At 35.6% G+C, this 26,354-nt stretch overlaps 1 protein-coding gene across 1 annotated transcript in view; it reads right to left on the bottom strand.

The window, feature by feature from the left end:
• Csmd3 (CUB and Sushi multiple domains 3) overlaps positions 1 to 26,354 on the bottom strand; it is a 944,903-nt gene that overhangs the window by 526,678 nt on the left and 391,871 nt on the right. The window lies entirely within an intron of this gene.

The following is a 26,354-nucleotide window of genomic DNA, read 5'->3' as shown; positions in this document are numbered from 1 at the left end:
TGGTAAGAGGGGGGTCATTTAGAAGTATTATATAAAATTATTTTTGTACCAAACCTGTAATAGAGCAGAGTTTTATCATGATGTTAGAAACAATGCCAATTAAGAGATTTTACACTGTAGGGTGAGATGTTTTAATCATCTATTACACAGGACGAGGTCCTGCTACCAGAAGAGGTTCCTGTGTGAAAGGCAGCATCTGGTTTTCTCAAGTTCCTGCAAAGTCCACAAACTAGACTTTAGAATCCTATAACCTTTTTAAATATTTCATCATCTTCTAATTAAAAAAATGTATGACTAAAGAAAAAAATTCATTATCAGTATCGTGTGACCTTCATAGGTGCTTAATATAATTTGCTCAGGGACAATATCTGAGTAACTTTACATAGCATCAGTCTTCAGTCTTAATAGATGCATGTATTGATGAGGTATCCAGTCGTGTGAGGTGTGAAATTAAAGAGATGTTATATAAACAAGCATGCTGTTATTATGCTTCTAAATGAACACAGTAATAAAATGATTCCCAATGACACATAACACCAGCAAGCAGGACATGATCCACCCTTTATCAGAGAAGTTTCTACTTGCAGTAGAGGGGAATTCACATAGGGCCATAACTGTGCGATGTATAGACTACGAGAGATTTGGAGTACTCAGCACTGAATGTGACATCTCTATCATATCATTCCCCCAAGGCTTAGGGATATATGTGTAAGAAGAGGCGGAAGATTATAAGAATCAGATACAGTGAATGACTGCCTTTTCCTAAATCAGCATGGCTTAAGCCTTTGTTACCCACAAAGACTGTGAGTTCAAGCACAAGACACAAAGAAATTCAAACAATACAAAATCCCAGAGTGAAGAGAGAGAAGGAGACACAAAGTCCCATGTCTAATCAAGAAGCTATTCAGAATTAATAGCTGTTGGGAAGGAAGAATAATTTTCTTCGATAGAGTAACAGTATGCCAAGCACAGTCTCCTGCACAAGATTAACTAACCAACACAAAACAGATACCATAATGTTAATATATGTTTATTTATTATGTGTGTTTTTGTGTTGTGTACATTTACTTACATTGGTTTGGTTTTGAATCTACTTATGTTTTACCAGAGAAAAAAAATTGAAATTTATGAGTAGAGGATCTGGGAGGGCAGTAGAAAGAATATGATAAAAATACATATACTATAAAAGTTTTAACAAATTAAGATGTTAACAATTGGAGTGCATTATATAGATGCTGGGAATTGTCTAGAATTATGTTTAACTAATAAACATAACATATTTTAAGTTCATACACATTTGTTCAGGAATTCTGGGAGACAGATGATGTTACAATAATAATATATAGATGAATAACTAAAAATTAATACATTTAAAATATTGATAAGATATTTCATTGTCTTTCCTTATTCTTTCTTCTCCTGCACATTCATTCTCTAATATACTTCACACTAGATCTTTTATGACAGTCTTACGTCACATGTTCCAGTAGGAAAAGCATAAAAGTAAATATAATTATTACCAATTTTTACAAGAGCCATAGTTCCAAACCCACTTAGAAAACCTTCAGAGGCTTCTAAATTTTACACAGTGGTCTTTCCTTTCCCCCTGTTATTAAAAGTTTCTTCAGCCAGAGCCAGAAGTAAGCTAATTTAGACACCTGTTATTGAAGAACTCACCCTGAATTGCCCAAGCAGTCGCTCTGTTTAGTATTAAGCACCTCTGTCCTCTTCCAAACAGCTTCCTTCACACACAGCTGCCCTTCGATTGGTTAACTCATTACGGTTATTGATGGAAAATATTTCTCTCGCACATTTGATACCTCGTTCTTAGAAACCTTTATTATCTGTGAAAAGGGTGCTTTTACAAGGCAGATAATTCTTGCTGGCACCTCCAGCAATGTGGTTGCTATTAAAATGCTATGAAGCTTGAAGGGAAAGGAGCCCTCTTATTCTGGTGTCCTTTTCAATATGGCCTTAAGTCATTCTTCCCTCCTGGCTTCAAAACAGGAGCTATCAAAAACCGAATTCATCCAGTCAAGATAGGGAAACAGGATTGCAACTTTTGGGACATACTTGTTTAATTCTTATTTGCATATCATGGAATTGAGGTTCTTGTAGCAAATTTATCTATAGTCATAAAAATATTTATTTTTTTTAAAAGGATCTTTCCTTTGCCAGACATTGTAAAAATCTTAAAAATACGAATGGACATTATACACAGTAACTGCTGTTCTGTCAATTATTATTATTTAAAGTTTATTTTTTACTAATCAAATGGAGGAGAGAGAATACGCAAATTAACAAGATCAGAAATGAAAAGGGGGACATAACCACAGACACAGAGGAAATTCAGAGAATCATTAGATCTTACTACAAAAGCCTGTATGCCAAAAAATTGGAAAATGTAAAAGAAATGGACATTTTTTTAGATAAGTACCATATACCAAAGTTGAATAAAATTTTAAATAAATAAATATGTACATAAATGCATACCAATATATAATCACTTAATCATATGTATATTATTTGGAGAAGCATTGAAAATAATTCAAAAAGTAAATTTTATCTTTAAAAATATTATAAAGGTTGCCATATGGAAGACAGTAGCATAATCATTATAAGCTTTATTTTTTTATTTCTGTCATAAATCACAGAGCCCTTAGTTATTGAGTGACACCATGGGAAATAAAAGAAGACAGAAGCTCTCAAACTTTATTTCCGATGGTATTTGCTTTCTCTTGTAATATCGAAGATTGCTAAAGTTCCAAATAATTCACCTGCTAAAGTGAAAGCCACATAGTTTAGAAGCAATTTACTTAGGTTGTGAGTCGTTATCTCATAAAGCCCAGTATGCTTCACAATTTATAATCCTCCAGCATAGAAGCATCTGCTGTGGGAGCTCCTTTGGCCAATTCCCTTTAAGATACCAGCCCACTTGGGCATGGTCTTTTACACTATAAATGCAAGTTCTAAAGCGTGCATTTGCTCTCTTGCTTCAGGCTCTCACTTCCAGCTGATAGTCTCCATAGACTCTGTTCCTGTTCTTGTTCGTGCAGAGGACTATGATCTAAGACAGTGATCTGTGAGTCACCCCTCAATAAATAACCTTTTATTGTACATAATTCTGAACTAGTGTGAGTTTATTTTGTATCTTCCACCATCAAGCATTCCCTGCAAGGACTGTATTCAGGCTCTCAGGGATGTCAGGGAAATCAGAAAGCACTACCACACTTGAAACCGAGCATAACATATTTGTGATGCATGAGTTTTAACTTAAGTTTACATGTGAAGAAAGTGCAATTTGTGCCCTTAAATAACACACCAGGTTCTTTAAAATAGTAAAGCATGAATGGTGTGGAATCTTAAATTATTAAGCATCATGAGTTAAATTGAGCAGCAAGCTCACGATTGTATCTAACTGTGCTGCAACTCTTCTGCCTCCTCTTTCACGGGTTATTCAAACAGGAAATGATATATATGGATCTGCCCCCTCTTTCATGAGTTATTCAAACAGGAAATGGTATATATGGATCTATCCTTGAAGAAATCAGAGTTGTTTAACGTAAACTGTGAAGTTCCCATATTGTTGTAGATCCTTTCAGGAATTAAAGGGAAAGGTGGCCAAAAATAAATTCCTGGAAGATGTTTTCAGATTTGTATTTGGTTGTTTTTTTTTTCATAATCATCTGAAAAATTTCTAAAGAAATCAGTGTTTAAATGTTTTCACATATTCTATTGGTTAGAGTAAAGTATATTTTATAAAAAACCTGAAATGCTTTCAAGAATTTATGGTGATTCCACATGTATTATTGTTTTCCTTCCTATTTTCAGTCCCTACCACATAGTGCTTCTTTTTCTAACCACTGAAGTCACATCTGTGTTCACTGAAAGAACTAAGATTAGTCATTTTTACAGGATTGTGGACACCATAACTCATGGAATTAAAGGAGACTGTTGATGAGGCATTTGGTGCTATCAGGATAAATAGGTTATTTCCTAGCTCTTGACAGTCAGTTCACCTTGAGGTTCAAGAATGGGTATGTTTCTTAAACACAGACTCCTTTACTTTGGACTACTTTTTTAACTATCAGCCTTTAATAAAGAGTCTTAACACGGCACTCACCAACTGCCTGAATAAGCTGACCAAAGAACTCCAGGGACCTTTGTGTCAACATCCTTCCAGTACATGGCTTAGAGGCGTGTGCTTTTTCACAGTGTTTGGAATGTAACTCAGATCCTTATGCTTCTCAGTAAGAATTTTATGTATGGACTGAGCCATCTCTTCATTCCCAATTATTTCTTAGTATAGAAGATAGAGTTTCCAATCCTGGACTCAAGGATACACAGACAGCTATTTCTTATCCAATGGGTGTTTATAGAAAAGAGTTCACAGGATTGCTGTGTTTCTCTGGCCACCATAAGCCAGATAGGTCCAACAGTGACTTCCACTGCATTCTTTTACAAACAAAAATTCTAAGAATTGAATTGCTGCCTCTGTGAACTACACAAATGCTCAAATATCAAGCTGTAGTCCATAGAGGTTAAGGAGTTGACTGAATCCATGTGGAGTCATCCAGATCACTATCCTTTTGCACAGATGACTGGTGTGGGGAAAGAGTAGCAGACTCGGGGCCTAAGGACGATGGTTATGAACTTTCTTTTGTATAGAGAATACTGACTAGCAGTTGCTCTCTTGTTTATCATGCTCAGTTCCTCCTGCTTGTGAGTCCTGGGGAAACAAGATATAAAGAGTAGATGGCTCCTGTGAAGTAGCTACTGCCTTGGCCAAAACAGTCCTAGTCAGAGGAAAATAGATTCAGATATTCAGAGAGTCTAACAGCAAAGTCTTCGATGGGTATCTAGGAGGTATAACTATCAGGGTCTGCTGTGACAGGATTCGTGCTGTCTATATTGGACCTATTCACTATTCCTGTACCATGTCTGCCTGTTGCCATACTCCCCTTCACGCCGGTGTGATGGGAGTGGTTTCTGACTATAATCCTCTGGAAATGTAGCCTCTTAATAAAATGTTCGGTCATGTATAGCATGATGACCATGATCAATGACGATATAGTATGTACTTGAAAAATGCTGAGTGTGAATGTTTAGTTTCCTCATCTTAGCTATAATTACATAAAACACGATGAATATTAATCTACTAGGTTTTATACATTTGATGGCCTATATATACTTTAAAATGCATGTAGTATATTACAAATATGTATCTAATGGTCTCTACAATGAACAGGAATAAATTTTAAAATCCTTTTAATGAAACTATTCTTATAGATCCTGTAGCCCTTGCATAATTGAACACAAATTCCAATATGAAATATTCTTGACCATATTTGAAGCTACTATGAAGGATGCAGAGTTGGTCTTTCCTGAACTCTGAGGTCTTTTATTTATTTTAATGAAAGCTATTAATGAATTAGAAAATGTTGTATAAAGTGAGTCCCCGATTGCTGCTGAAATGTTCAATGATATTACCTAGGTTCTGGAAGGCATTATAGTGAGCCTCTGCTCACAGGCTAGGGTTTCTACAGGTGGCCAAATGGTTTTAGATCTGTTTGGTGACACATCTTGGATTACCTAAATTAGTGCTTCAGGACAAGTGCAAGATCAGGACACAAACAGAAAGAAATCCACTTTGGTTTTTCAAAGAGTCTCTGAGCGTGGTGTGATTTGTTCTGCACATTTGGTCTGTGTCCCTGGAGGTTGGTCTTGTTCTCTAGTTCAAATCCTGTTGGTGATTATCTTAATTAAATGCTGTGTGATAAAAATTGAAGAGATTTGGTCTCAGCTTCTGGCATAGAGATTAATCAGAGTGTCTGACTAATGGGAATTCTCACAGGAAAATATAATAGAAGCCAAAACACTGTAGAAATAAAGATGGCACTGCCAAAACCCATAAAAATATGGCAAGTTTGGAAATGGACATATAACCTCCTGAAATTTAAGTTGCTGTCAGATTCCCAAAGTGATAGAATATAGCAGAAGATATTTGGGGCACTTATTAGGATGCAATGTTGGAAAATGCATGAGCAACTATAGTTCCTGTATAAGAATTGGGTAAACTCTTTTTTGTTTTTGTTTTGTTTTTTTGAGACAGGGTTCCTCTGTGTACCTTTGGAGCCTATCTTCTCCTCACTCTGTAGACCAGGCTGTCTGAGAACTCACGGGAATCCACCTGCCTCTGCCTCCTGAGCGTTGTAACTAAAGGCATGCACCACCACCACCCTGCTGGCAAACTCTTTATGATGTGAAGTTTCACTATTCAACTGTCAGCTTCTTCGAAAGGGTTTTCAATGAAATTACATTTTTTTCTCGTAGCCTGTTCAAAGAAATTCACCCTACAGAACTGTGATTATAAAAGACTGTTGATAAAAATATCCATGGTAACATGCTAATTTCTTTCTTAATTACATACATGGTAAATGCCAGATTCTTCACAGTACTAAATCCATTATTCTGATCATCTTGTGTTTTATGTACAGAGTTCAAAAGTTAAAACACATCGACTAATGTTTGCGTCTCAGAGTTCCTCATTATACAATACAACAAAAATATAACCCATTGTTTTCCTTTTTTGTCTTTTTTAAAAAAATACCCTATATCTGTCTGTCTCTCTGTCTGTCTATCTATCTATCTATCTATCTATCTATCTATCTATCTATCTATCTATCTATCTATTATCTATCTTTCTATCTATCTATCTATTATCTATCTTTCTATCTTTCTATCTATCTATCTATCTATCTATCTATCTATCTATCTATCTATCTATCATCTATCTACCTATCTATCTAACTATTTTGGTTTTTCGAGTCTAGATTTTTCTTTGTCACAGCTCTGCTTTTCCTGTCCTAGAACTTGCTTTTAGACCAGGCTGGTCTCATACTCATGAGAGATCTGCTTGCCTCTGCCTCTTGAGCACTGGGATTAAAGGCATGCGCCACCACCGCCCAGCAAGAACTCTTTCATTGCTTTAAAAACTAAAGCTGTATAAGTGCTAAATATTTTAACTTATTCATGAAATTTAAAAAATGAAAAATTTAAAGGAAGACAACTAGGTTTTGTACTAATTTCTTAATTGTTTGTATTCATAATCTACTATTAAGTTCCTTAGGGCATTCAAGGCGGGAAATTTGCATGTTTGTGGCACATATAATATAGCAATCAAAATTAGTTGTTTCTTATAACTCTTTTTTTTTAAATCTCACCCAAATGTGTTCTATGGATACATTCAATCAAGGTCCATTTTTTTCAGGATTTCTTAATATTTCACCCATTAATTAGGTTTTTCTTCCTTTCATTTCCAAAACTCCAATATTCTTTTTCACAGTAACCTAGTTCCTTTAGTCTTTTAGGTTATGGATCATCAATTTGAGTATGTCTCTCAAATCTAGTCAGTGCAAGAATTAATATCTACCTCCTGCTTCCTGGATTAAAATATTATACACAATTATATTTGTTTGTGCTTTTCATAATAATTATGAATAAAATAAATGATACATCTATGACTATTTATCTATTAATATTTTGGTTATGCTTATAATGAGTGAAGACATTTTCAATTTTAAGGTGGGACTATTTAACTGAAATTATACTGTTTGAAATTACTATTACCTGTATCATTTCCCCTTTCCTTTTTCCAACTCCTCTCATGTATTGCTCTTTCTTGATTTCTCCCAATTTCTAGTCCTTTAGCCTCTTTTTCTTTAATTGTATGCCATAAATGTGTATATATATGAGCATATACATATATACCACATATAAATAAAATATGCAAATATGTATAACTTTGTGTGCATTTAATATTTTGTTTATTTTCTTGAGACAGTGTTTCTCTATATAATGCTGGCTAACCTGCAAGTCCCTATATAAACCAAGGTGTCCTCAAACCTATAGATGTCTTCTTCCCTGTGTCTAATAACAATAAAGGAGAAAGAATCCATGAATTTAAAGAACATGAGAATTTGTATATGAGGAGATTTGGAGGGAAGAAAGTGAAGGGATATTCTGTAGTTACATTTATAATCCCCAAAATAATTCTAATGTTGTGATCGTCATAATATTTTAATTCATTAAAAGATTAGTAGAAATTCTGTTCCTCCTCAGCCTGTTTGCCACCAAGTTGAGAGGGAAAAGAGGCAGACGGGGTGAAAAAAGTTTGGCAGCCCATGAGCATCAATGGAGACAGTCCTGCTGGGAGACAGACTTCAGGGACTGAGTTCAATTTTATTCCAGAGTATAAGGAATATGTAGGACTGGGGAATCTAGGGACAATCCCTAATTTGCATTAAGTGGTAAGCAGGGCCCCTGGGGGATGGGGAGGATGTGACCTAGGACCACCCAGGAATGTCTTCCAACAAAGATTCAAAATAGGCATGGAAATATTGTATACCATCCTGGAATAATCTGGAGGGAAGGTTTAAGGAACAAATTAAATAGAAATGAAAGCATTGAAAAATGAGAGGCTTCCCAGAAGACAGCTCTTTCGTCGATCTCATAAGAAGCCATGTTTGACATTTGTGGAAGCTGACATAGAAAGAATAAAAAGATCCTCCTCTGGTTGATGAGTTTAGATTTAATCATTCTACTGATCGTTTTCCTCTAAGAAATTAGTGCTTGATTCAGAAAAAATAACAGAAGCGTGAGGTATCCATGGATAAAATGACTGTTTCAGAATGTCCCATGTGTTTATTTTCAGGATAAAGACAGAATTGCAGAGTGTGCAAGACACAAATGTTCAATTTCTAAATACTGAAATAGACATTCTTTCAAGGTCAACCAAACTATAAACATTTGTGACTGGTAAATAACTCTGGAGGATCAGTTTGAAACACGGTGACTATATGAACATTTCCTTTTCCCAGATATGAAAAATTCTCTAGTGTACTATCCAAAACAACAGCAAAAACATTTTTCTGCTAAAATGTAAAAGAAAAAGAGAAAATATGGTAGTCATATATATTGACCATCTGATTTAAATTTTAAAGTTTCAAGGGTTGGCAATTTATAGGGCTTAGTCATTTTCATTATGACAGTTTAATAGCTGTGTATAAGGAACTCGGAACATTTTTATGTCAAAGCTCCTCACTCCTGTCCTGTCTTTCTTATCCCTTTACTCTACCCTAGTGGCCTCCATATTATGTTTACAAAAATTTTTTAACATATAATCAAAATTTAAAATATAAATTTTAAATTTAAAACTGGGGGCGCAAGACACATGGCATGGTCCATAAGTCCCAGCGTGCATAGAGGTGAGAGCATAAGCTGCAGAGCAGGCTAATCCTTTCTTCCATGTTGGCTCTAATTCTCAAACTCAGGGCATATGCTTGAAGGAAGTGTCTTTACCCCTGAGAAATATCTCTAGCCAGTGTCCATATAAATAAAAAAAATTCAATATCTGTTTTGTTTTAAAATGGAACTATAATACAGTTAAGCAAGGGCAGCATAAACTAGAGACTCATTCATAGCTTCATAGCACGTAACAAGGAGAGGGGGAATCAAAAATACTGAACATGTTAATAAAATGTTGCTGCTCTTGTCACGCTTGACAACTCTGTGCTTCATGGAGACACATTTTCTAATATTTTCCTCAAAATCATCGCCATCGTGTAAACCTAAATTTGCCTAGTCTTGTTTCCTTGGAATGACTAAGCTAAAGGTGGCCGAAAAAGACGGCAAGTGCACATTATATGTATTTTTTTTAGGTCTGACACCATTTCATTTCTTTCCCTTAAAATACATATTTGAGAGGAAAATCTTTTCCATTTTCACATGGTAGTTCCTGGCGACCCTGAAATAAGTGCCTCTTTGGCAGGGAGTGTGCAGGTGTAGAATGTTCTCATCACCTGGGTGTGCTCAGTGACTAGAGGAGGCAGGAACTGCTGCTTTGGTTCAGTGCTCTGATGTAGCAAATGTCCATTTTGCCAATCTGTCAATCAAGAGCATTACAGAGGTAACTGAGGATTCCAAATAGCCTGCTAGTGAGTGCATTACTCCTATTGAATAATCGAAACTCTGCCTAAGAAGCAGGATCATTTCAAGTTTTATTTTTTTCTTCCTTGATGCAGTTAAATGAATCGATTTATTACAGACTGGGTGATGCTAAGTGAATTACCCTCTAGAGATTTGATTTAATTGGTCAGAGGTTGGCTGCAGGCATGGGTTCTTATTTTAAAAGCTCTCCAGATGATTAAAATGTTCATCCAGCAATGAGGACCACAGGGCTACATGGAACCCTCAGGATGTAATTGTGTTTCAGAGACTGACTGACTGCTGACCTCCCTAGGCCCTGCTCGTGTGGATTTTAGCCACAGTTCCAATTACAAAACTTCGTTCTTCTGCCAACTTCACGGGAAACATAAGGGGTAGGGTTTCTTAGGGTTGCTATTGTTGTGACGTAAGACCATGTCCAAAAGAAAAGTTGGGGAGAAAAGCTTTTGTTTGGCTTCCATTTCCAAATCACTTTTCATCACTAAAGGAAGTCAGAACAGGAACTCAAACAGGAAAGGATCCTGGAGGCAGGAGCTAATGCAGAGGCTTGGGAAGGGTACTGGCTTGCTTCATATGGTTTGTTCAACCTGCTTTTTTTATAGAACCCGGGACTACCAAACTAAGGATGGCACCTAACCATTCCGGGGTTTAGTGCCTGCTTTTTCAGTCTTGGAGTTGATCTTGTATCCTGCCACATTACTAAAGGTGTTTATCAGCTGTAGGAGTTCTTTGGTTGAGTTTTTGGTGTCGCTTATGTATACTATCATATCATCTGCAAATAACGAAAGTTTAACTTCTTCCTTTCCAATACGAATCCCCTTGATCCTCTTATGTTGTCTTATTGCTATTGCTAGAACTTCAAGCACTATATTGAAGAGGTACGGAGAGAATGGACAGCCTTGTCGTGTTCCTGATTTTAGTGGGATGGCTTTGAGTTTTTCTCCGTTTAATTTAATGTTGGCTGTCGATTTGCTGTAAATAGCTTTTATTATATTTAGGTATGATCCTTGTATCTCTAATCTCTCCAATACTTTTATCATAAAGGGGTGTTGAATTTTGTCGAATGCTTTTTCAGCATCTAATGAAATGATCATATGTTTTTTTTTCTTTCAGTTTATTTATATGATGGATTACATTGATAGATTTGCATATGTTGAACCAGCCCTGCATCTCTGGGATGAAGCCTACTTGATCATAATGGATAATTTTCCTAATGTGTTCTTGGATTTGGTTTGCCAGTATTTTATTGAGAATTTTTGCGTCGATGTTCATGAGTGAGATTGGCCTGTAATTCTCTTTCTTGGTTAAGTCTTTGTGAGGTTTTGGTATCAGGGTGACTGTAGCTTCATAAAAGGAATTTGGCCCTTGCTACTAACACATTCCCATTTCTAAGTTTCATCTCCCATATCTATAAACACTTTTTGTCTTTGACCCCCAGGTGTCACACCTGGAAGTGTCTCAGAGGCATTACCTACAGCGAAACTCACAGATACAACATTCTCCTAAAAACAGAGAAGACAACAGGAAACAAATGATGAAACACTCACCAAATCAAGACAAGAACAGGTATCAGCTTTTAGGATTACAATCATTCCAAACCTAGACACATAGATACGTTCACTAACAGTTGGTAAGGACAATATGTCTCCACTAGAGCCCAGCAATGCTACAACAGTGTACCATGAGAAATGAAATATATCTGAAGCACAAGTACTGCAAAGTAACTCTTATGGATATGCTCAACGTACTTAAAAAGGATGTGAATAAAACCACTGATATAATTTATGAAACTACAAACAAATGGGAAATTGAAATGGAGAGAACAGTTCAGGACATGAAAGTAGAAATAGAAACAACAAATAAAGTCCCAACTTAAAAAAAAACTAAAAAATATTAAAAAGACTTCCAACAGGAGTCTTAGAGATAAGTCTTATTAACAGATAGCAAGTAAGAGTAGACAGAATCTCAGACATTGAAGTTAGAATGGATATATCACTCAAAGAAATATTAAATAAAAAAAATACTGGCACAAAACATCTAGAGAAGCAACAACACCATGAAAAGACAAAATCTATAAGTAATTGGATAAGACAAAGAGAAGAAATCAGGTTAAAGGCACAAAAATGTTTTCAATAAAATGACAGAAAAAAATTTCCTTAACCTAAAGAAGTTGCTCATCAAGTAACAAGAACCGGGCAGAATACCTAATAGATTAGATCAGAAAGGAAATTTCCATTGTAACAGAAACAAAACACCAAATGAATATAACATAGAAAGAAAATTAAGAACTATAAGGGAAAATGACAAAATAAGATATGAAAGCAGAATGATTAGAACAACACCTTAATTTTTTTATATAAAATCTCAAAGCCTGAAGGGCATGGATATATGTTCTATAAACTCTAAGAAATCACAGATGCCAGTCCAGAATACTATACCCCCCAAAATTGAATCATAATAGCTAGAGAGAGAAAGGAATTCTTAAAAAAATAAATTTATGCATTATATATTTACAAATATACCTAACAGAAGGTGCTAGAAGAAATACTTCCACCTCATAAGGTTAATCACGCACAAGAAAACAGGAATAATTTTAGAGTAAGAAATCCAATGAGGCCAGTAAATCCTGAGACTATGAACCAAACTCTTGTCAACAAACACTGCTTATTGATAATTCTAAACATTAATGGTCTTAATTACCCAATAAAAAGAAATAGACTAACAGATTGGGTTTTAAAACTGGACCCATTCTTCTGATTCATCCAAGAAACACAACTTAATGTACAAGATAAATATCACCTCTGGGTAAAAAAATGGAAAAATATATTCCATGAAAAGAAATCCAAGATGCAAGCTAGTAGAGTCATTTTAATATCTCATGAAATAGTCTAAGAATCAAAACTAATCATAAAAGATAGGAAAGGATACTATATACTCATCAAAGGAAAATTCTATTAAGAATTTATTTTAATTCTAAGTATCTAAGCATCAAACACAACAGCACCAAATTTCATAAAAGAAACACCACTACAGCATGCCATTAGCACACTGCTAATGGGTTACTTCAATACCCAACTCTTGCCAATAGACAGGGACACCTAGATAACAACTAAACACAGATATGCTGGAATTCAATGATGTCATAAACAAAATAGATTTAACATATTTATAGAAGATTTCACCTACACACACACACACACACACACACAAATAAACTTTTTAGAAACTAAAAGGACTTTCTCTAAAACTGACCACATATTTGAACATAAAGCAAGTCTCAATATATACAAGAAATTAAAATGGCCTGCATTCTATCTGTTCACCACAGATTGAAAATTGATATCAACAACAGCAGGAATAACAGAAAACTTAAAACTCCCGGAAACTAAATAATTTAATACTGAATGAAAATGGTCAAGAAATAAATATAAAACAATTATAATTTAATGAAAATGTAAACAGAACATTTCTAATCTATGGACACTAGGAAAGTGATTCTAAAAGGGAGAGTCCATGACCTAAATGCCTAAATGAAATTTCTTATTAGTGATTTAATATCACATCTGAAATTTGCATCACCAAAGAAAGGAATAACAAAGGGTAAACAAAAAAATCAAATTCAGGACTGAATCAACAAAATAGAAAGGAATCAATAAGTAATTAACAAGGAATCAATAAAACAAAGAGTTTGCTCTTTAAATAAATGAATAAATTTACAATTTGTTAGCCAAATTAAAGAAAAAAAGCAGAGAAAGAAGACTCAGTTTAGCAAAACTGAGATAAAACTGAGGAAATTCAATCAGTCCTAAGGACAAACTTTAAAACCTGATTTCAAAAATAAAATAAAAGTCTAAAGGAAATGATGTGGATTTTCCCTCTGTACCACTGATTAATAAAGAAACTGCTTAGCTGGGCAGTGGTGGAGCACGCTTTTAATCCCAGCACTCGGGAGGCAGAGGCAGGCGGATCTCTGTGACTTCGAGTCCAGCCTGGTCTACAAAGGGAGTTCTGGGACAGCCTCCAAAGCTATAGAGAAACCCTGTCTCGAAAAAAAAAAAAAAGAAAGAAACTGCTTTGGTCTGAATGCTGGAAGAAAGAAAGGCAGAGTCAAGGAAAAGCCAATTAACCCTTGCCAGAACGTTAGCCAGTAAGCCACAGTCATGTGGTGATACACAATTACTAGAAATGGGTTAAATTCAGATAAGAGTTAGCCAATAAGAAGCTAGAGCTAAAGGGCCAAACAATGATTTAATTAATACAGTTTCTGTGTGATTATTTTGGGGCTGAGAAGCTGCAGACCAACAAGCGGCTCTCTCCTACAATAAATTGGTGCCCACATTGACAAATCCACTTAAAAACCTGAGAGAGCTTGAGAAGGAATTCTAGACAAAAACATACAGAAATTAACACAGCTTCTTGCTGTTTGCTGGTGGCAAGCCACAGCTCCTTTAAAAGAGATTTTCCTGACTCAGCAGTAGCAGAATAAAAGTCATTCCATTTGGAAATGCACATGAGGAAGCACTATACTGACTCTGAAAGATGTATTTAATTGTGATTTATGAGGAGGCAAATGGAGGACAAGAAGAAAATGGCATAGAGAATAATAAGCCACGCTTAGCCCTTCAACTCTGAGAATGAACATGCAGCACATAAACCCCTTTTATCTGAGTAATAGCTAGATATGCCATGCAGAGAATTGTGTGGCCTGGAAATATCCCTGTGTATGGCAGCAGGAATTCACCATGCTCTCCTGCCTGGGCACTCCTAGCAGTCCTGATCTCACTGTCTGCCCAGGTATGGGGGCACTGACCTGTGAGCATGGCTCAGCTGCTTTCCCAAGCGTGCTTACAAGCACCTGATTGCACAAACCCCATTCAAGTGAACCATAGCCAAACTCCAGAAAGAGTCAGAGTTCACACCTGCAGCATGGCCAAGAAATTGTGTATGCCCATATATTGCTTATTTTTATGTTCTGCAACCAACTGCCAGAAGGAATCTACTGAAGGATAGAAACACATTTGGTTCACATGCATTAAATACATCATACCAGGGGAACATGGCAAATAGATATGGTCCTTGGGGCATGATATTAGGAGCATAAAGGTCCATGAGTACAACTCTAAGTCTACAACTAGTTTCCAAGTCCAAAAGATTATGCCTTCCCAAATGATTTTACTCTCTAAGGATCATATACCGGAACACTTGAACCTGTGTAGGGATTTCACACTCATCCCATAGTAGCATACAGGCCTTTGGTAGGCAAATCATCCATCATCCATCTCTCACTCTAACCTTGTGAACAAAAATACATAGGATCTTTTTTTGCATTGACAAATTCCCTTTCTTAATCAGTATGTGCGTCTTTCACTCTCTTCTTGACTCATTGCTGATCCTTTTCTATAGCCAAAGGGGTTTTAATCTTGCTTTGAATTCCCTTTAATGATATGTGATAATTTAAAACTTTCTGTTACTATCTCTTCCTAATTAATCCAATTCTAATCCACAACATAAAGATGAAAACACATATTTTACCTCCTCTTAATTAGAATTAATTAGTACATAAATTTCAATGTTGCTAAAATAAATTCATGGTTTTCAAAATAAGGGAATATACAGTCGTAACAAAGAGATAAAGTGGCAAAATGTTATTTTCATGTCCAAATTGAATTTACTTTTGAAAGGTTAATAGAGTAATTCTGGTTTTGTTTGTTTTGAAATGTCTTTATATTTTAGATATTGACAATGTAATCATGCCTTATTTGTGTTACAGATGTTCTCCCATTGTTTCACTCTGAATGTACTGTACTTTCAATAAGACTGCAAATTACTTAAGGGCTTGATTTGTTCATTTCTAGTCTGTGTTTAATGTATTGTACTTAGTACAGCGGTTACAGAAAAGATTCATTTATGTATTCAAGTATCAGTTACCGTGTTTACCATATACCAGAAATTGCAAGTTATTTGGATACTTATTCTGTACTTACTGTCAAAAAAATTGTAGACCAGGTTAACCCCAGAACATGCCCCTTTCCTTAATGCACAGAGAATCCCCAAGAGGTAATAAATAAAATCATTAAAGAATTAAATGTAGTTTGTTAAATTTAAATTCCATTATTTTTATTATTAAAAATTTAACCTTGTGTATGTATATATAAATATGCAAAGTAATATATACATCCTAGAAAATACAGAGTGCCCTATTTCATCTGTTTTGTTTTAAACATAAAGAGCTCTAAAGCTGTTGGTATTAAAACAAAGGGAAACCTAATTAATGAAAGGCTCATTTCATATCCTGAAATCTTCCATCTTTTTAGATGATCAAAAATATAGAAAAGTTATTGTCTCTCTGTTCTTGTTAAATAATAACATTCCCTTACCAAACATGAGAAATAAAATATGCTCTGATATAGAGTTCTGAATGATATCATAGACACACTACAAACAAAAGTGTTGTAAAGTAGGCTGCTAGCTAGTTCCTGGCTGCCTAGCCCAAAAATACTCACACAGAAACTGTATTAGTTAAATCACTGCTTGACCCATTACTTATAACTTCTTATTGACTAATGCTTATATATTAATTTAACCCATTTCTATTAATCTGTGTATTGTCAGATGGCTGTGTTTTACAGGTTAAAATTCTGGCTTCTCTCTCAGGCAGGGCTATATGGTTTCTCTGTGACTCTGCCTCCTTTCTCCCAGCATGTCATTTAACTTTCTCTGCCTTTTTAAATTCTATCATGTTAAAATAATCAGTAGCCCTGCTATATACAAACAATAAATGGGTTGAGAAAGAAATCAAAGAAAAAACACCCTTACAATAGCCTCAAATAATATAAAGTATATTGATATAACTTTAACCAAGCAAGTGAAAGATGTGTATGACAAGAATTTCAATTTTTTAAGAAATAAATTAAAGAAATTATCAGAAGATAAAAAGATCTCCCATTATCATGGATTAGTAGGACCAACATAGCAAAAATGACTATTTTACCAGAAGTAATCCACAGAGTCAATACAATCCCCATGAATATCCAAACACAATTCATACACAATTTGAAAGAATAATACCCAACTTCAAAGAGAAAAACAATAAAACCTGGGTAGCTAATATAATCCGGTACAACAAGACTTGCAGAGCTTTCACCATCCCTGCTTTTAAACTCTAACACAGAACCACAGTAATACAAAGTGCATGGTATTGGCTCAAACACAGATATGTGAAACATTGGAATCTACTCAAAGGCCCAGACATAAACTGGATTTTTGACAAGGAAGCCAAAATTGTACAATGGAAAAATGAAAGAATCTAAAACAAATAGCACTGTTCTAGTTGGATGGTGGCGTATAGAAGAATACAAATCGATTCGTAGTTATCACCCTTTACAAAACTCAAGTCCAAGCAGATCAAAGATTTCAACATTAATTCTGATACTCTGAACCTGGTAGAAGAGAAAGTGAGAAATGATCTTGAACAAACTGTCAGGAACTTCCTAAGCAGAACACCCATAGCATAGATGTTAATATGAACAATTAAGAAATGCGATCCAGCCGGGCGGTGGTGGCACATGTTTTTAGTCCCAGCACTCGGGAGGCAGAGGCAGGTGGATCTCTGTGAGTTCGAAGCCAGCCTGGTCTACAAGAGCTAGTTTCAGGACAGGAACCAAAAAGCTAAGGAGAAACCCTGTCTCGAAAATCAAAAAAAAAGAAATGTGATATGCGATCCAATGAAATTGGAAAATCTCTGTAAGGCAAAGGACACTGTCAATAGGACAAAATGGCAGCTTACAGAATGGGAAATAAATCTTCACTAGTCCCACATCCAACAGAGGGCTGATTTCCAAAATATATAAAGGACTCAAAAAACTAGATATCAACAAACCAAATAATACAATTAAAGAATGGTGTGCAGGTCTAAACAGAGAACTCTTAACAGAAGAATCCAAAAGGACCTAGAAACACTTAGAGAGATGTTCAACATACTTAGGCAAATCAAAATGACTCTGAGATTCCATCTTACACCTGTCAGAATGACTAATCAAAATGAATGTCAGATCAAAAACACAAGTGACAGCTCATGCTGGAAAGGATGCCAAGCAAGAGGAGTACTCCTCCACGGCTGGTGGGAGTACAAACGTGTACAGTCACTTGGAACATCATTGTGGTGGTTCCTCAGAAAACTAGGCATCAGCCTACATAAGATCCAGATATACTATTCTTGGGCATATATCTAAAGGATGCTCAGTCACACCACAAGGACACTTACTCAACCATGTTCATAGCAACTTTATAATAGCCAGAACCTCAAAACAACCTAGATGTCTTTCCACTGATGAATGAATAAAGAAACTGTGGTAGATTTAAACAATGGAGTACTACTCAGCTGTAAAAACATTGACATCATGAAATTTTTAGGTAAATGGATGGAATTAGGAAAAAAAAATCACTCCAAGTGATGTAACCCAGACCAAGAAAGACAAGCATGGTATGCACTCACTCCTAAGTATAGACTAGCTACAAAATAAAGAATAAGTATGGTATAACCCACAGACCACAAAGTGTAGGTCACAAGGAGAGGTTTTTGGGTGGAAACCCACATATCCCTTGGAAGGGAAAGTAGAAGAGGTTTCATTAATAGACTGAGGGCAGGTGGATATGGGAACGTGAGCAATCATGTTGGGGCAACACAGGGGGGAAGAATGATGATGGTGATTGCTGCAGGGTAGGAGGAATTTTGGAGCTGGAAGTCTGGCACGGGGTTATGGTCCAACTATCATTAGACATATGTCATTCAACACCGAGTGGAAGTAGTTAAGCCTTAGGCAGAATTCAGAAATCCTGTGGTGGTGGTGGAAAATGGAGTGTAGGAGGCAGAGGGGTCAAGTACACCAGGGGAAACTTCACACAATTAACTAATCTAGGCTCAATTAACTAATCTGTCTCAAGGAGACAGAACCAACAACCAGGGAGCCTGCATGAGACTCACCTAGGCACTATGGGATTATATTAGAGTTGTGTAGCTTGGTCTTCCTACAATATTCCTAATAGTGGGAGTAGGGGCTGTCTCTGTCTCTTCTACTGGCTTTTGAAAACCTACTTTTCATATTGGGTCGCCTTGGACACACTTAATACATGGGGCTGGACATATCTTCCAGCAATTTGAAATGCCATGATTTATTAATTCTAATAAAAACCCTGCCTTTTTTAGGTGGAGACAGAAGAGCAGGGAATTCAGAGGGTAGGGGAGAATGGGGAGAGGGACTAGGAGGAGAGGATGGGAAATGGCAGAGGGTGGGATGTAAAATAAATAGCTGAAAATAAAGATTTTTTAAAAATATTGTTTTCTCATCTCAATTCTCCTAGAATCCATATTAATATCTATTTTACACACAATGGAGATTATTTTTCTTATAAAATAGCCTTCTTTGTGAAGTTGATAGAGAATGTTATATAATTTACAACTGACTGGAATGCTGAGAAAAATTAAGCTAGGCATGCTCAGAGCTAACCTGATGTAAGAAGTACTTTCCAACCCCTACCAAAAGGGCTCATGGGACATCCATGAGGAGGGGATGGAAAGAAGGTAAGAGCAGACAGCTAGTAATCAAAAAACACAAACAAAATGTAAGAGGAAACACAACATGTAACATCATAAACTGCCAAAAATGATCACAGATACTGGTTAAGGAGGGTCATATTCTTTAGCCTTGCTCAGCAATTATTCATAATATAACTTAGATACCCAGTTTTTGGGTTGTGTATGATGAAATTAATTAAATCTCATTTAGATTGCTTTGTTGAACCTGATAACAATGGATTAATAAACTAAATTGATGACCGAAGTAGTTTCATTAAAAATCTAAACATAAAAAAAAACCAAAAAAAATCCCTATAAACATATTGGAAAGTGTGTATGTGTGTATGTGTGTGTGTGTCTGATGTGTGTGTGTGTGCATGTCTGTGTGTTTGACGAGGTATATATATGCCACAGAATGAGAAGGTGAAATCTGAAAGATTGAAAGAATGCAATTGGCTTTAAAGGCCAGAGCACCCACACATGAAAACAATCTCCTGAGTATTGAGTTGTTGGAAAACTGTTCGCAGTTAAATAAATGAACTTAGACATGAATCCTGAGTGATTTTGGCAATCAGAAGATTCAGAAGATTGCAATAGCAGCAGGAGTGGGTGCCGAGCCAGATGCCACCCAGAACTGTAAAACCTTTGCAGAAATTCAGGTTGAATACAAGTGTTTAAGTTTTATAATACTTTTGTCATAAGATCCTTTTACATAGCTAGAATATGAGCATTTTGAAGAGATTTTATTACTTCAGATACTGAATGAGACCTGAAATAATTTATGAAATGGACTATTTTATTTCTTTAACTTGCAGTACAGAAGAGCAACATAATTTCTCAGAAAATTTATAAAAGGGTGAATTTGTTATAATTTATCTACCAGTCACATATAGCTATATTGTAGCCAAAATGGAAAGAATTGAACTCTCAACATAGTAGGTTTATAGAACACTCTATGCAAATGAGTGTGGCTTTCAGACACGTTTTAAGGAGTCGGCCAAGAACATAATTTTGTTATCTTTTTACAGTTTTATTTTTTGAGGTGAAATTCTTTTTTTTAATTATTTTTTTAAAACCATCTATTTTCATTTTGTTTACCAATCCCAGTTCCCACTCCCTCTCCTCCCTTTGCTTTCTCCATCTTCCCTCCCATTCCACCCATTCACTCCTCAGAGAAGTAAGACTTCCCATGGGAAGTCAACAAAGTCTAGAACATTGCTTTGAGGAAGGACCAAGGACCTCCCCACTATATCTAGGCCTAAGAAGATAACCCTACAAAAAAGAATGCCTTCCAAAAAGTCAGTTCATGCAGTAGGGAGAAGTTCTGGTCTCACTGCTGGTTTACCTACATTCTGCCTCAGCCATACAACTTTCACCACTTTCACAGGGCCTAGTTTGGTTCTATGCTGCTTCCCATGCTATTAGGCCAGCCAGTGAGCTCCCACTGGTTCAGGTAAGCTATTCCAGTGGGTTTCCCCACTATGATCTTAAATACTTTGGTCATATTATTGCTCTTACCTCTCCTCAACTGGGATTTGGGAGCTCAGCCCAGTGTTGCCCTGTGAATCTCTGCATGTGCTTCCATCAGCTGCTGGATGAAGGTTCTACGATGACATTTAACTTAGTCAGCAACCTGACTACAGGTTAAGGCCAGGTCAAGTACCCTTAATCTTCATAGTTAATTAGAGTCATTGGTAGGTTTATTCTTTTGAAAAGTGCTAACTTATATAGCCACTTTGAAAATCAAAATAGTGGTTTCTTAGAAAATTGGGAATCAGTTTACCTCAGGACCCTGCAATACCACTCTTGAGAATATACTCAAAGGATGCTCAATCATACTATAAGGACGTTTGCTCAACTATATTCATAGAAACATTATTTGTAATGATAGACTCTGAAAACAATCTAGATGTACCTCAACCAAAGAATGGATAAAGAAAATATGGTATATTTGCCCAATGTTGTACTACTCAATAGTAACAAATAATGACATCTTTAAATTAATGCAAATGGATGGAACTAGAAAAATCCATCCTGACTGAGGTAACTCAGACCCAGAAAGACTAGATGACATATCCTCACTCATGTGGCTATTAGACTTAAAGAATAACCAGCCTAGAGTCCACCACCTCAGAGAAGCTACGTAGCAAGAAGAACCCTAAGAGAAACATACATGGATCCCCCTGGGAAGGGGGAATAGAAAAAAAAATCTCCTAAGGAAATCTGAAGCATGGGGTTGGGGAAAGGGAAGTCCAAATGAGAAAAGGAGGGAGGAAGTGGGTGGAGAAAGGAGAACCTGAGGGAACTGGTTTGCCAAGATGGGGGAAGGCTAGAAAGGGGGAGCAAGGGAAGAGATATATTGATTGAGGGAATCATTATGAGACTAGGGAGAAACCTGACACTCTTTTTACTCTTTATTTATTTAGAAAATGATAAAGCCTTTTAGTCTCTATCTCTTCTCTGTATCTGCCATTCACACTGTGTGATGAATCATGGTACACTCCTCATATTAAAATCACACTCACAGTGCTTTTTTCCCATTCAATATGTATGATAATTTACATCAAGATCATCTTTCTCACCAGAAATTGCAAACAATTGCCCCTGTCATCTTTACAGAATCTACCACATACTTCCTACATTCATGTGTATGATTTATGGGTTATGTAAACTAATATCAAATTCATATGCTATATCATATATATCATTTAATTTACTATAACTACACATGCTGATCATTGAATGAATAGATATATAATAATATATTAATTAGTTAATAGAAAGATAATTTATGGAAGGTTGAACACAGTCATTAATGAGTGGTTTTGTGACTTTAATATAAGAACACGGGATGTTAGTCTTCCGTTCACTTTTCTATCCAGTCTTCCCTCATTACCCTGCCACACTGTTTTCACAAGTTGTGCATGACATTGTGTTAAAAGCTCTTAAACACTTGTATGCTTAGAGCCACCCTATAAATACTGAAATACTAATTGGACAAGTCCATATAATGTGCTTAGGTATTATTGTTAAGTTTCTTAAGTGTTTTCACATTAACAAAATTATATATTCTTTTCACAGCTCACCCTCGCTAATCAGGCAGAAATCTCAAATGAGTGTGCCAATCATTGTAGGAGCTGATAACGTTCATATGCTTCCTTTGGAGGATCTATTGCAGACACGACTATGAAATAATCATTTTTAAAGCATTAAAATGACAAACACTTTACAGGCATATTTCATATCTAGGAAATTATGCTTATTTGAGTTTCAATACAACCATACTACTAATTATGAAATTTAATTGTTTTAGTTTATAATGTGCTGTTATTAATGTGAAAATATGTCCCTTTAAAATTCCATTGTTGCTTATCCATACATCGTGTGGACACAGCCATATTAATGATTTCTCAAGGGCACTGTACACTGATACTGCTATTGACAGCACTTTGTGAACAAAGACATATTTATTCTCTCCAAGCACCTATGAGACACAAGTGCTATTCTTTGTTCAGAATCACAGTGGATGTCATTTTAAAACTTCAATTACTATGTCTGTCAGCAGGTTCCCTCTATTACTTTTTCCAGAACCACAGCAAGTGATTTCTAGTAGCAATGCATGCTTGATAAGCCATACACATGTGCACCTTGTGAGCAATAGCAAATGAATCTTTGCAGACATGGTTGGGATCTAGAGAAATAATGTCTCTGTATGGAACTGTAACAGTTATGACTCTTGAACATATAGTGTTTTTACATCCCTGCTAACAGATGTAGAATGAATCTTTCTACAAATAGACATGACAACAGGACGCATGCTAGAATGCAAAAGAAACAACATTAACATTCAAAAAATATTTCTGAGGATGGCAATCAGTAGAGAACTGTAGCATTTTTGAAAAATGCCAAAAAATGTAACATTATTTCTGCCTTAGAACATTCTTCAATCAAAGACATGATTCATCCAGTCTTACAAAAACGAAAGTCTTGAATAACAAAGGGCTTATCATCTCAGTTTTACTTTATATAGATCGTAAACTCCATAATTTGACTAGAACTTCTTGTATGTGAGTTTGTTCCCATGTTAACATTAATCTCCTTTTCTGTAATAAACCATATTCTTAACATTATTTTGTCATTAAATGTATATAAAAAAGAAATTAGGAAGCATTAGAATGCACAAAATGTTTAACTCACAAACCGTGATAACTTTTTTAGAGCTACGTGAGAGTGGGCCAGACCAGGACAGAGATGAAACAAATGCCATGACACATTATCTAGTATTTGTTTCACAAAGTACATTAAACATGTTTTATGAGTGAAAGCTAGAAAAAGTATGCTTTCTTTGTGCCGTTGGTGTATGTGTATTTTCAAAACAATATTCTGTATATACACAAGCATGCATGTGTGTGTGTGTGTGTGTGTGTGTCTGTATGATGCATGCCGGTGGTCTATATACGTGGCAACTATAATACTAAACACAATAGATTCGATTTTTAAAAAAAATACACAATTTTATTTTGTTAGTTTCATGTAATTTTATGGCTGTTTTGATACAGTGTATCTCATATGGCTCACGCTGACTTAGATCTTTCAAGCTGGTTGCAATGATTTTGAATTCCTGGTCCCCTACTTCTACCCCCTAAATGCTTGGAAGATGGATACATGTTGACATACCTAGATGTATTTAACTCTTGCTCTTAAATTTCATCATCTTCATTGTATTAACAATGTACCTTTAGTGTTGTACACCATCTTTTAAGACTTTAACTTAAAGATGTTAAGAGGAAATTTATATGAGACCAAAAATCTTCCAATGAACCTGTGAATTTCTCAGCCTAGGTTGCCATTGCCAAGGGAGTACAGTGTATATCACTTATGTTTTATATTTTTCTCTGTGTGCCTTTTTGATGCTGTGAAATCTGGCGTCTCTTCCCCATCTTATGAGATTAGTTTTTATATAAAATGTTGCAGTCCTTTAAGTTTTGGAAAGCTGCATCACTTGCTGCCTTATGCTTTTTATTTCTAAAATGGAGATGGCAATGTCTTCGTCAATTTGTTGTTTGAGAAGTAAATGAGACAAAGTATATGCAGTTGTCAGCATAATGCCTGGCACATAGGAAATGTTAAAAATAATAGTGACAATGTTGTAGTAACTTTGGAGTCCTTCCCACATAGCTCCATTTTCAGCTCCTTCATATTTATTAACAGCACAAGATTGTTCTATTCAAACACACTTGAACATCATTTTAATGCTTTCTTACTGCACCCTCCTTCTATATCTAGCCAATCTTGAAATAACTTTTCCCTTTATAGTACTTAGTACATATGCTCCTCTCTATTCTGACATCTTCCTCCGCTTTTCTGAGAAGAATCCCCTGGGTGTGGTGACTGTAAAAAGGCTCCCCGAGAGAACTAAAATGTCTTGACTATTGATGTACTAAAAATGCAGACAAATCATTATGAAAAAATCACAATAGGCACAGGAACGAACAACAGACATGCGGAAGGTAAATTCACAAATGCAACTTAATAAAGTTCAGAAAGATTAAGCATACATAGTGGTGAATGCCGCCAGAAACCCATAACCAATGAATTTGGGAAACAAAGGTAGGGGATCACTGTATTATTGAGAGCCTATCCTGGTGGAAATCATTTGCAGGCCAGTCACAGATATATAGCAAGACCTTGTCTCAAAATTAAAATATCATAATGACGAAATCTTGAATAATTGTATAAGAATTTTTCTTTGAGGAGATGTAGTGGGTATGGGAGCTGGGACAAAGGAGGAGGGGTGTAGTGTGGGAAGAACAAATTTTCAGAGTTAGCAGTCAGGTTTTTAAAAGAGAAAAAGGAACAAGTAGACCAGATGGCAAAGAGGCAGTCAGAAGGTGGGAAGACTGTGCAGCAATATAGAAACTAAAAAAGAGATAACATTGTGTAATAACATTTAGACATTGTCTTCAATGAAATCATAGTTATTTTCATGCTCTCTTAAAACACAGGGACTAGCATTTGAGTTTGAGAAGTAGCATATATCATAGATGTATGAACTTAGGTATTTGCTATTGATGAATACACCTAATCCTAGTGGCATGATTCTTGCAAACATTTACGTTTATGTCTAATTATATTAGCACACTACTTTCATTGTCTTAAGATTATGATATGCATACTGTGACCTAACACTATGTCTAATAATTTTGTATTGTTTTACACCATGAAAAATTCACTAGTACCACAAAACTAATTAAACAAGCATATATAGTACATTTGAGTTCACATGAAAAATAAAAGAGATAGTCTAGTATGAATACTTTAGGCTTAGCCCACTTTGTTTTCTAGATAGTTAAAACTTCACTTTTCCTTCAAAGTGTTTTTTTAATAGTATATATTTCAGAGACAGAGTTATCATGAGTCAGATTATTCATATGTATATCCACTAAAACTTTATCTAATCCCAAACAAATAATTTATAATACCAGCAATTTCATTTCAATCACACTTTATAAAGGTGAATAAAGAAGTACCACCTTTCATTTCTCTGGAAATATTTTTTTGAGGAAAATTGTTGAGATTGGAGTGAGGACAAAGATCTTACACTCACACACACATGCACACACATGCACACACACACAAAGGGGTAAGAATGGTATTCATGTGGAAAGAGAATGAGAAAATATCTATGTTAACAGGCAAAACAGAAATTGAAAGCCCTCATTATTTGGTTTTAGTGTAAGTTCAATAAAATTAAACTTAATCTCAGTGCTACCTC

This window comes from Microtus pennsylvanicus, chromosome 2 (genome assembly GCF_037038515.1).
Source record: "Microtus pennsylvanicus isolate mMicPen1 chromosome 2, mMicPen1.hap1, whole genome shotgun sequence".
Classification (NCBI taxonomy): Eukaryota; Metazoa; Chordata; class Mammalia; order Rodentia; family Cricetidae; genus Microtus; species Microtus pennsylvanicus.
This window is presented reverse-complemented; position numbering and strand designations above follow the sequence as displayed.